Source organism: Gossypium hirsutum, chromosome A07, assembly GCF_007990345.1.
Source record: "Gossypium hirsutum isolate 1008001.06 chromosome A07, Gossypium_hirsutum_v2.1, whole genome shotgun sequence".
NCBI lineage: Eukaryota > Viridiplantae > Streptophyta > Magnoliopsida > Malvales > Malvaceae > Gossypium > Gossypium hirsutum.
In genome coordinates, this window is record NC_053430.1 from 70029626 (window position 1) to 70041851 (window position 12226).

Sequence of the window (12226 nt, forward strand, 5' to 3'; positions counted from 1 at the left end):
ATTTTTGGTTGGGCCAATTAGTACAGTTTATTAGTTAAAGTCTCCCCTGTTTCAGGGTTCAACTACTCTGACCTCTTTGTATTACGAATCAGATATCTCCCTGTACAGAGCTTCAATGACTATGCCGTTTGTCTCTAATAAAACTAGACTCAATAAGGAATCTGTAAATATAAAGAATTACTTCTAATTATCTTTTTAAAATTTATGGTGAATTTCCAAATTCAGAACAGTGGATCCAGAAATCGCTCTGGCCCTGTTTCACAAAAATTTAAACATCTCATAAAATATATCTCATATACCTGTTTTGCTTCTTTCATATGAAAATAGACTCATCAAGCTTAGATTCCATAACTTATTCATTATTTAATTCCATTTCTACTATTTTTAGTGATTTTTCAAATTCACGTCACTACTTCTGTCTGAATCTATTTTATGGTAAAATTTACCTATTTCATGGTTTCCATGGATTAGCTAGCAATTTGACATACATAACACCAAATATGATCATGATTAGCCATTCCAATGGCTAATCATTACCAAGCATTTCCATACCACTCAATAACCATATCATAAGACCATATATACAAAATGATTATAATGCTATACATGCCATACTCAAAATATACAAGCCATTATGCCAAGATGGTATACGGATAGTGTGAGCGAGCCTCCGACCGTTCCCGATTTCCGAGCTGGCTTGTCAAAACTACAAGGAATGAAAAGGAGGAAGTAAGCATAAATGCTTAGTAAGCTCACATGCAAATAGCAAGTAACACAACAATATAAGCAAACATAAAACATCATTTGCATAATCATCACCGAGACATTCATATCACATTTTCATTTATCATCTTACATATTGTTGTTATATCGAGTTTTCAACCCGAGGGTTAAGTACATACCTGTTCAAAGTATCCATTCCACAACACTTACCAATATGTCCCTTTCATCTTGAGTATTCCTCCATTTGAGTAGAACTTTACCCGTTGAACACATCGGAATATAATTCGGATACATGGAAAGTGTAATGGGCCAATTTAACCCGGGCCCGTATAAACACAAAACCAAAACAAATAAAAATACATTAACAGTCCAATAAAAGTCCATTTAGTTAATGTCCTATTACAAGCCCAAAATAGTCCCTCTAGCCCAAATCTAGTGGCCCAATACCCAATTAACCCAAGTGGCCCAAGGTTTGAAAACAGGGCAGAACCCTAGCAGCAAGGAACGCCGCAGCCCTAGCCTCCAGCACGCCTCCGTACGACCCCCTGTGCACCTCCGTACAGCCTTCACGCACCACCCGTACCCGAGCGCCAGCACACTCGCACCTGCAAGGAGACAAACAAGCAACAACAGCAAAGAAAAACAAAAAGAAAAGACATTGTATTTTTTGTTTTTCGTTAATTTTTCCTCTTTCCTTTCGGCTATAAAGCTGGAGTTTGAGTCTTTGTAAAAGGTTACGCTGAGTGAGAATACGAACACACGCATACAGAAGTAATAGAAAGCAAAAAAGAGAGCAAGGTGATTTCCTGCTTTGAATCTTGGGTTTATTACGTTTTTTTCTTGATCTTTTTTTTATTTTCCTTTTCGTTCTTCACATCAAAATAAAGAAAAAGGAGGAAAAAGATAGGACTTACCTCGCTTCTGGGCCGTCGGTCCCCTATCGCTTCGTCGTAATCGGAGATAGAAGGGGGATCTGTGGCTAAAATGGGCCATACTTCGGAACTTGGAGCGTCGGTCATCGCACCTTGCTGCGGGCGGGTGCTCTTTCGAGGGAGAGAATGGAGGTCGGCTAATGAAAAGGGGCTAGGGTTTGGGAGCTTTGGAAATCTAGCATGAAAGGGGGTTTTTATACTTGCTTAGACTACATCGTTTGAGGCTTATTACCGTGGCCCCAAAACGGCGTCGCACAAGCTTATGCGCCCGACCCGATCCTGTTTGCTGCCCCGATGACCCGCATGTTTTTACGGTGAGGGATTATTTGCCATATCAGTCCCTCCCCATTCGCACCCTATTCAAATCAGCCTGTATGGGTGCTCCCTTTTTTAAATTATTTTCCCATAGTTTATGTACGAATTCGCATTGGTCCATATCCCTGCGCTGCGTTTTAAAGCTGGGGTATTCACAGTTTTAGTCCCTGTATACTGGCACGCTTCGCACTTTGATCCTCCTGGACTTTTTTTTTTTTGTAAATCAGTCATTTTCTTGTTTTAATTTCATCTTAATTAATTTATTCATACATTCATACATTGGTTATTTTAATATGTTTTGTATATTTCATGTAAATATTCTTATATACATTATTATATATTCATATATGTATATACACATGTAGTTTGTATTAAAGTTGGTCTTATTTCATATACATGCTACTATCACCCCTTTTTTTACATATGATTCCTTAAATCTATTCTCGTATTTTATCATAATCCTACGAAACTTTTTTTAATTATTATATGCATGCATATATATACACATATGTAACTATATATCCATTTATTTATTTTCTTTTTAAATTTGTTTGTTTAAAGTGCTCTTCTATATGTGTATATATGCACTTTATAACAAGGTTCATTTTATTAATCCTATATTGTTTTACATACACAGTTTCTTAAATTTATTCCCACCCTTTATTCCCACCCTTTATTGTATAATCTTACATAATATATATGTATTTTTTAAAATCATCATTATATATATTTTTATTGATACCCATGTTTGATATATACACATACGTTATTATATTTATCTACCCTACATACATAGCTTTCTTTACATATATACATAGGTAAGTTCTTAAAATTATTATATAATTCGTTATAAGATTAATTTAATCATGCATGTATTTCTATGTTTTTACAAATAATTATTTTTAAAAGTTATTTATACATATACATATGATTTGTAGATCCATTATGTTTCTAAATATTATATCGTACTATACATTTTTATTATTATTTTTTTAATATATTTTACACGTATTTTAAATCTTTATTATATAAATCCTCATTTTTTGAAAACCATTTATTCAACGTTTTGGTGCGGTTTTCGATTTAAACATTCATTTTTAATATGTATTTTAAATGATAAAGTGTATATCCCTTGTTTTTCCTTTTTTACAAATACATTTTAAAATACACCAATTCATTAATTCACTTGTAGTACAAACATTTGATTCATTAGGTCGTTTGTGTTTGGACGTCGTCGCATACCACTTTGATTTTCAAATTCTATTTCGTTTCACATGTATTTTGTTGGTTGTTTTACATTGTAGTATACGCATTATTATCGCATGGTATTCATCTTATTGACATGACGATTATTATTACGCGATTGAAATTAGGTTAACTTAGACTAATTATATTTAATTACTTGTTCTGCTAATTCATTAATATTTTCATTCGTTAAGCATTGCGTCTCGTATGTACATATTACCCCATTCATTGTTTTCCTTTTTGATTTTTGAAATGTTGTTCTAAAACCCAAGTTTTATGATTAACTTCGCTTTATTTCAAACCGAATTAATACGTCTTAAGCTAGTTTTATAATCATTCATTCAAAAAATTCTTCAAGTCGAAGACGAGATTCAATATTTGGCAATTCACGGAATCGTGCCCTAACGTGTTGGGTTGCAATTTTGCGTTTGCTCAAAATATTCGGGCTTCCCTTCAAAATTCCATTCATATCTTCTAAAAAATTTTAAAACGGAGGCAATATTTGGTGTTTGACAATTCGAGAATCATGCCCTATCGTGCTGGGTTGTGGTTTCTGGTTTGCTCAAAATGATCGAACATTCCTTGGCATTTTCACTCATGTTTATAAAAAAAAGAATGCTTAAAAACGAAGACGATGTTCAATGTTTGGCGATTGAGAATCGTGCCCTATTGTGCTGGGTTGCACTTTTTCATTGGTTCGAAACAATTGAACATCCCTACGGAATTTCACTCACATTTCCTAAAATCTTTCAAAATGAAGGCGATGTTCGATGTTTGGCAATTTAAGAATCGAGCCCTATCGTGTTGGGTTGCGCTTTCTTATTTGTCCAAAATAATCGAATATCTCCTTGGAATTTCACTTATATTCTCTAAGGTTAGGCAATGTTCGATGTTTAGAAATTCGAGGGATCGTGCCCTACTGTGCTGGGTTTCAGTTTTTCGTCGAACCAAATAGTTGAGCATCCTCTTGTTAATTTCAAATTATAAATTTTTTGGACGTTGAAACAAAAATATATTTGACAATCAACTCGGGTTACTCAACTTTTATTAAAAGGAGCCACATTCCGAAAAACATTTTTTAGACATAAGGACAGTATTTAATTGATTTGGTACCAATTTTGGGCGTAGTGAGGGTGCTAATCCTTCCTCATGCGTAACCGACTCCCGAGCCCATTTTTCTAAAATTTTCGTAGACCAGAGTCATTGTTTTAGTAAATCGCAAATCTTTTATTAAAATAACCAAATTTTTAGGTGATCCGATCACACCCAAAACAAAAATATCGGTGGCGACTCCATATTTCTATTTTCCAAAAAGTCGATCCCCCTCGTATTTTCGTCAAATTTAAAATATTAAATTTTTTTTAAAATCGAGGGATGGTTTCGACAGCTTGGCGACTCCACTGGGGATTGAACTTGAGAGTCAAGCCATAAAAATCGATTATCTGCTGTCCTTTTGTTAAAAGACCGAAAATTTATTTTAAAAATCATCTATCTTTTGATTGCATTTGATTGTATGATTGTTTTGGTGCGGGCCTTGTAGAATAGCACTGCACTTCATTGCATGGCCACTGTGGTCACACTTTCTAAGTGGGAGTAAGAAACTACGCTTTCGTGAGGTTTTCACCTCCGCATGGGCTAGTGGATTGCTTCCGGGGTACATCCGTACCTATGATTTCGTGAGATCTTCATCTCTGCATGGTCATAGGGAAATGTATCCCCCCGAACCGAACTCGATCTATATAAGCCTATAATGGGTGAGGATTGAGTAATCTGCTGGTTCAGGTACCCTTTTTCCTAGAACTAAACCACATATAGTGAACCTTAGGAGCTATCCTTGGGTGGAGCCGCATCGAGCCTTAGTACTTACCTGTATATGCGTTATAATCACTATTTATGTGCTTGCATTCTATCGCTATTATTTGATACTAACTGATGTTTTGTTCTGATTGTCTTTTTTGCATGACATTGCATACTAAAGGAGGCGTTAATCTACATTCAATTACTAAGTTAGAAAAGTTGACATGGAGAATGAATTTCTTAGTAAAGTTAAGGATAATGCGACTGTTTGTGCTTGGTCGGAAAGGCTACAATCTGAGAGAGGGGATAGCTTGGCAGAAGGGCATGTATCGGAGCTACGGGATTTCACTCGTGTCAATGTAGTACAGAATGAGCTGCAAGAGTTGAGAGACATTTGGGCTAGCTGGGATGAAAGAATCAAGCAGTTGTTTTACCAAAGTTATGGTGATATATCCTACCTGCTAGACATTAGAGTGGATAAGCATCTGTTCCGAGCCTTGGTGCAGTTTTGGAATTCCGCATATAAGTGTTTCACCTTTGGAGAAGTGGATTTGGTACCTACTATAGAGGAATACACTATGCTGCTTAGGTGTCCAAAGATTCAGGTCCGGAAGACTTATGCCCGGGTTTTTAGTAGTCAGGCTTTCGTAAAGAAACTGATGAGCATTTCTGGGATGAGTGAGCCTTGGGTCACCACTCGGATTCAGCAAAAAGGAGATAGCAAATGTGTCCCTTGGGAGAATTTGCGAGATTTGATCTTGACTCATCCAGATGAAATAAAGAGGGTCGATATATTTTCCTTAAGCATCTACGAATTAGTGATCTTTCCTAAGGCTTTGAGGCACGTGGACGAGGCGGTCATCGACTTGTTCGATCGCCTTGAGAAGGGAATCACTCCAGTACCAGCGATATTGGCAGAAACTTTCAGATCTTTGAGCTCATGTTGGAAGACGGGCGAGGGGCGATTTATTGGATGTGCTCAACTATTGATGGTATGGTTTCATGGGCACTTTTGGAAGGTAGACAAGGTTTCCTACCGAGTCTTTTTCGAAGGTTATTCCCCTTTAAAGGAAGAAGCAGCTATACAGAGGAGAGAGGATATCTCGGAGGAAAAATGGATGGATATTTTTCAAAACCTCAAGGAGGGGGATATCGAATAGAGAGCTTATTGGATGGTCCCTGATGAGATCATGTACCGATGTGGTAACTTCGATTGGGTGCCACTGTTAGGAATCTGGGGAGCTACCAGGTATACTCCGTTGATAGCCTTGAGGCAATACAAGTTGAGGCAGTTTGTACCCATGACCTACGGACTTGCTCAAAGTGAATTCTCTTTTAAGGGTGCTCATTATAAAAAGAGAGTTCGGGAGTTATCGGATGCTTGGAAGCAAACTTGTTGGATGAAAAGGTTAGCCGTCGGTTCCATGGTAACGCCTGAGTACAGTGAGTAGTTTAAGAAGAGGGTTAATGACAATATTCCTAGGCCAAACTTAGAGAGTGCTCGACTTATCGGGGAACAATTACAAGTCGCCCCATCAGAACTGGAAATTATAAGGCAAGATTTTGAGAAAAAGAGTTTGGAGCTTGTGAAGAAGATAAGAAGAAAAGATGCACTTAAGGTTAGACGCCGACGTTCAGAGGTCAGAGGCTGAGAAGTGGAGAAAAGGAAAAACCAAGGTCGAAGAAGACCTAGACAGCCTGAAGACGGACTACAAGAAGCTACGCCTATCTATGAGGACTGCGGGCTTAGGTAAGACTTCCGAACAATGGCGCCATGAAATTCGGGAAGAAAAGGCCAATACCAACCGGTGGGAAAGGAAATTCCGAGAAGCTCAGGCACGAAACGAAGATTTGGAGAAGAGTCTGTCGGAAAGTAGAAAAGAGCAAGGTGAATTAAGGGCTAGAGTAACAGAACTCGAGAAGTCTCTGCATCAATACCGAAATCGTAACACCGCAATAGAGCTGAGGGTAAGTTTGAGCAAGATAGAAGAAATGAAAGGAAGAATAGGAGAGTTAGAGGCATCACTACAGAATTGTGAGATGCGGATCCAGTTTTTCGAGGCAAACAAGGATCGTTGGAAAGAGCAGCTTCACCATGTGCAAGACCAAGTCAGAAATAGAGACTATCTTGTGGGGGAAGCCATAACCCAGATTCGGGAGGTAGCCGACTACTTGTAGACTTTAGCAGTTCAGGCAGACACACTGAGCGTGAAATATGAGTTGGAGTCGGATCGCGGACAAGAGCTGGCCTCATTGCTTAAAAAAATTAAGACTTTAAGTGTTAGAGCGAAATTTTATTTGTAACTCGACTTTATGTAAAATATTTTATTTTCAAGTACAACTTTCTAAGGGCAATTGAATCAAAAAAATTGATGCCTCCTTTGCATTCATGCATTTGCATTTGCATCATATCATTATGCATTAAAGGCCATAAGAGTTTCCTAATTAATTAATTAAAAATTATTTCAGTAACCTGGAAACCAACGAAAACTGACCAACCACACACCCCTACGGAACAAGAAAAAAATCAATGGATAAGAGACTCGAGAAATTGGAGCAGATGAAAAAAGAAATACAAGAACAAATGCAGTCTCAGATGCAAGAGCAACTAGCCAAGATTCAGCGAGAGATGAAAGAGCAAATGATGGAGTCCCAGAGGGAAATGATGAGTCAGTTATCCCAGCTGCTGTTGGGAGGAACGGATAAGGGAAAGGGCCCTATGGATAAAGTTGAAGAAACTAACGAAGATCCTCAATACCCCTCTGGCTTCACTCCGACGCATGTACCGATAAAGTCCGAGATTAATTTACTGAAACCATCTGTCACGATCATGCCCCAGTAGGTTCAGGCCGGAGCTTCGGTACCGATAAATTTCCAAACCGACTCAGGCTCTAACTTTGTCAACAACCCGAACTATCTGCCCGTTCCCGACTTGGATGAAATTGCCGAAGAGGAAAAGGCGAGGATGGATTCACAAAAATAATTGGAAGAACGATGCAGATGGCTCGAGGAAAAATTCAAAGCCATGGAAAGCGCGGATCATCATCAAGGGATTGATGCCAAGGACCTGAGTTTGGTCCCAGATTTAGTCCTTCCCCCCAAATTCAAAATGCCTGAATTTGAGAAATACAATAGAACGAGCTGCCCTGAAGCCCACATCACTATGTTCTGCAGGCGAATGACGGGATATGTTAACAACGATCAGTTATTAATCCATTGCTTTCAAGATAGTCTGGTCGGTGCAGCGTCTAAGTGGTACAACCAATTAAGTCGCTCTAAGATTAACTCGTGGAAGGACCTGGCCCAGGCCTTTATGAAGCAATACAATCACGTGACAGACATGACCCCTGACAGAATCACTCTCCAGAATATGGAGAAGAAATCGAATGAAAGCTTCAGGCAGTACGCACAAAGATGGAGGGAGGTGGCCATACAAGTTCAGCCACCACTTCTAGAAAAGGAGACAACGATGCTCTTTATTAATACCTTGAAGGCTCCTTTTATCACTCATATGTTGGGAAGCGCCACCAAGAGCTTCTCTGATATAGTAATGGCAGGAGAAATGATCGAAAATGCTGTAAGGAGCGGCAAGATAGAAGCCGGAGAAAGTACCAGAAAGTCGGTCCCGAGGAAAAGAGACAATGAAGTGAACAACACGAGTACATCTAGCAAAGGTCAGCCTAAGTCATTCACCGTACATCAACCCAAGGCGGTGACCACCAATCAGCAAAGCTCTGTAAGACAAGAATCCAACACGAGGGAGAACACAGAAAGACCACAATTCACCCCTATACCCATGACGTAAAGGGAGTTGTACCAGAACCTGTTCAACGCTCATGTGGTCTCCCCTTTCTACCTGAAGCCACTGCAGCCCCCGAATCCCAAATGGTATGATGCGAATGCCCAATGTGAGTACCACGCGGGAATCACTGGGCACTCTATCGAAAGCTGCGCAGCGTTTAAAAAATTAGTTGAAAGACTCATTAAGATGGGGATCGTGAGATTTGACGACCCAGCCACATCTAATATAGCGGGAAACCCACTCCCCAATCATACCGACCAAGGAGTGAATGGGATATGCGAAGGCTTGAACAAGAAGACCAAGTATGAGGTTGCGGAAGTCAGGACTCCGTTGAGGCGAGTATGGATGGAGATGGCCAAGAGAGGATTGATCGCGTTGGATTCGAGGGAAGAACCTGAAGAAGAGAGAAACTACTGTGAGTTTCACGACGAAGGGGGGCATGAAATCCAAGATTGCGTGGAGTTCAAGGCCCTAATACAAAACATGATGAGTAATAAAGAAATGGAATTTTATGAAGAAGCCAAAAACCCCGTAGTGGGAGATATATGTGCATCAAAGGGGGAATCGACGGCACAAAACTGAACACCTAACTATCCTGTGGTGATCATTTTGAGACCCAAAAATAATAAAGCTGGAGTACAAATGCCACTGAGGGTCATAATCCAAAGACCTGCAGTCTTGCCTTACAAAGACAGCAAAAAGGTCCCATGGAATTATGATTGCAGTGTGATGACACCAGGAAAGGAGAGCCCGATTAACGCTTCAATAGGGGATCAGGACAAGGGATCCTATACACGTAGCGGGAGATGTTATGATACGGCGAATGAGGAGGCATAACCCACAAAAGGAAAAGCCCAGGTCGAGGAAGTGAAAGGAAAAGCAACCAAACCTGTTAACAAGCCAGTTAACGAAGAAAAGGCCAAGGAGTTTTTAAAATTCCTAAAGCATAGCGAATACAGTGTAGTGGAACAGCTACGCAAACAACCAGCCCGCATTTCAGTGCTGGATTTGCTTTTGAGCTCGGAAGCCCATCGCAGCACGCTAATGAAGGTCTTGAATGAAACGTATGTTCCCAATGATATCTCCGTTAACAAGTTGGACCGCTTGGTTAACAACATCAGTGCCGATAACTATATCTTCTTTAATGACGATGAGATACCACCCGGAGGCATGGGGTCGAGTAAAACTCTGCATATCACCACACGCTGTAAAGGGTATACGCTGTCAGGCGTACTAATTGACAATGGATCCACCCTGAACGTCCTGCCATTGGCCACGCTGAACAGATTACCTATAGACAGCTCTCACATGAAGGAGTGCCAGAACATCGTGAAGGCATTCGATGGCACGGAGAGAAAGGTGATGGGCAGAATCGAGGTACCCCTTCAGATTAGGCCAAACACATATGAGGTGGATTTCCTTGTAATGGACATCAAACCCTCATATAATTGCTTATTGAGGAGGCCCTAGATACATTCAGCTGGGGTAGAGCCTTCCTCGTTGCATCAAAAATTGAAGCTGGTGTCGGAGGGAATGTTGATAACGATTAAGGCTGAAGAAGATATTATTGCAACTGTGAGCAATAATGCACCCTATTTGGAGACAGATGACGAAGCAATCGAATGCTCATTTTGATCTTTGGAATTTGTTAACGCAACGTTCATCGCTGAGGGAAGCAAAATTCTGGTGCCGAAATTGTCCAAAACCACGAGGATGAGCCTCCAGCTGACATTTGGAAAAGGGGCCCTACCCGGAAGAGGACTTGGGAGACATCTACAAGGAAGAACTGAAACGCCAATGCTGAAAGTCAAGAGAGACCGCTTCGGCTTAGGATTTAAGCCAGATGCGAAATAAAGGAGAAGGGAGCTGGAAAATAAGTAGGAAAGAAGGAGAGCTAGATTAACAGGGAAGGAAATCAAATGGGAACCAATGATATTCCCCCATATATCGAAAACATTTGTGTCCGGGGGAATTATCCATCTTGAAAGAGACACATCAATGATGGGAGCTATAGAAAAAAGCCTGGAAAGTTTGGACATCAACGTCATGTACGAAGAGGAGACTGGAAGAGAAAGTTTATCGGGCATTGGCCCTTACACACCTGGAAGTGTTCTGGACAACTGGACTGGGAAGAGATCCCTGTAGTTTTTAGAACGAATACAGAGTAATGTCCAAAACACACTTATTGCTCTAGGCCTAGGAGTGATAAGAATCTTTTGTGAAATAGGCTGATGTTTAAAAATGATATTTCAATAAAATGCACGGTTATTATCATTTTTGAGCAGATGATATCTCGTCCTTTCAATTTCATTTATAACCATACAAATGATTACTCTCAAATTCTTTTATTCTTGAAACATTCTTTTACATACTCTTTCATTTGTCATTCATAATCATATCACGCAAATAAACATTTCGAATTCTTTTGATTCTTTGTATCTGCCTTCGTCCTCATAACAGATCCCCAGATATTAATGATACGAGTGACACTGCTAGTGACTCAGAATTTCCTTTCGAGCAAGATGTGTGTATGGATGATTCTCAGGATTTTGAAGATGACCAAGGCTGTAACCTATCTCTTGATTTGCTGAGGATGGTAGAACAAGATGAGAAACAAATCCTACCTCATAAAGAATTAGTTGAAACTGTGAGCTTAGGAGAAGGACAAGAGGTGAAGATCGGAACATGTATCACTATGGAGATGAAGCGAGACCTCATTGGATTACTTCAAGAATTCAAAGATGCCTTCACATGGTCATACCAAGATATGCCCGGATTGGACACTGACATCGTGGTGCATCGACTCCCCATAAAAGAAGAGTGTAAGCCAGTTCAGCAAAAACTCTGAAGAATGAGGCCCGATGTCTTGCTAAAAATAAAGGAAGAGGTCCGAAAGCAGTTTGATGCTGGATTTCTGAAAACGATAAGATACTCAGATTGGGTAGCCAACATCGTCCCAGTCCCTAAGAAAGATGGAAATGTGCAAATGTGTGTGGACTACAGAGATTTGAATAAAGCCAGCCCAAAAGACAAATTTCCACTACCTCATATCGACACCCTAGTGGACAATACGGCGAGACATTCACTTTTTTTGTTCATTGGTTTCTCGGGATACAACCAGATCAAGATGCATCCTGAAGATATGGAGAAAACCACGTTTGTAACCATGTGGGGCACGTTCTGTTACAAGGTGATGCCGTTTGGACTGAAGAATGCGGGGGCAACTTATCAAAGAGCCATGGTAACCTTTTTTCATGACATGATGCATAAAGAAATCGAGGTCTATGTTGATGACATGATAGATAAGTCCCGAACACAGAAGGAGCACATACAAGTCCTGAGAAAACTATTCTTGAGATTGAGGAAGTTCCAGCTAAAACTCAACCCAGCCAAATGTACCTTCGGAGCAAAG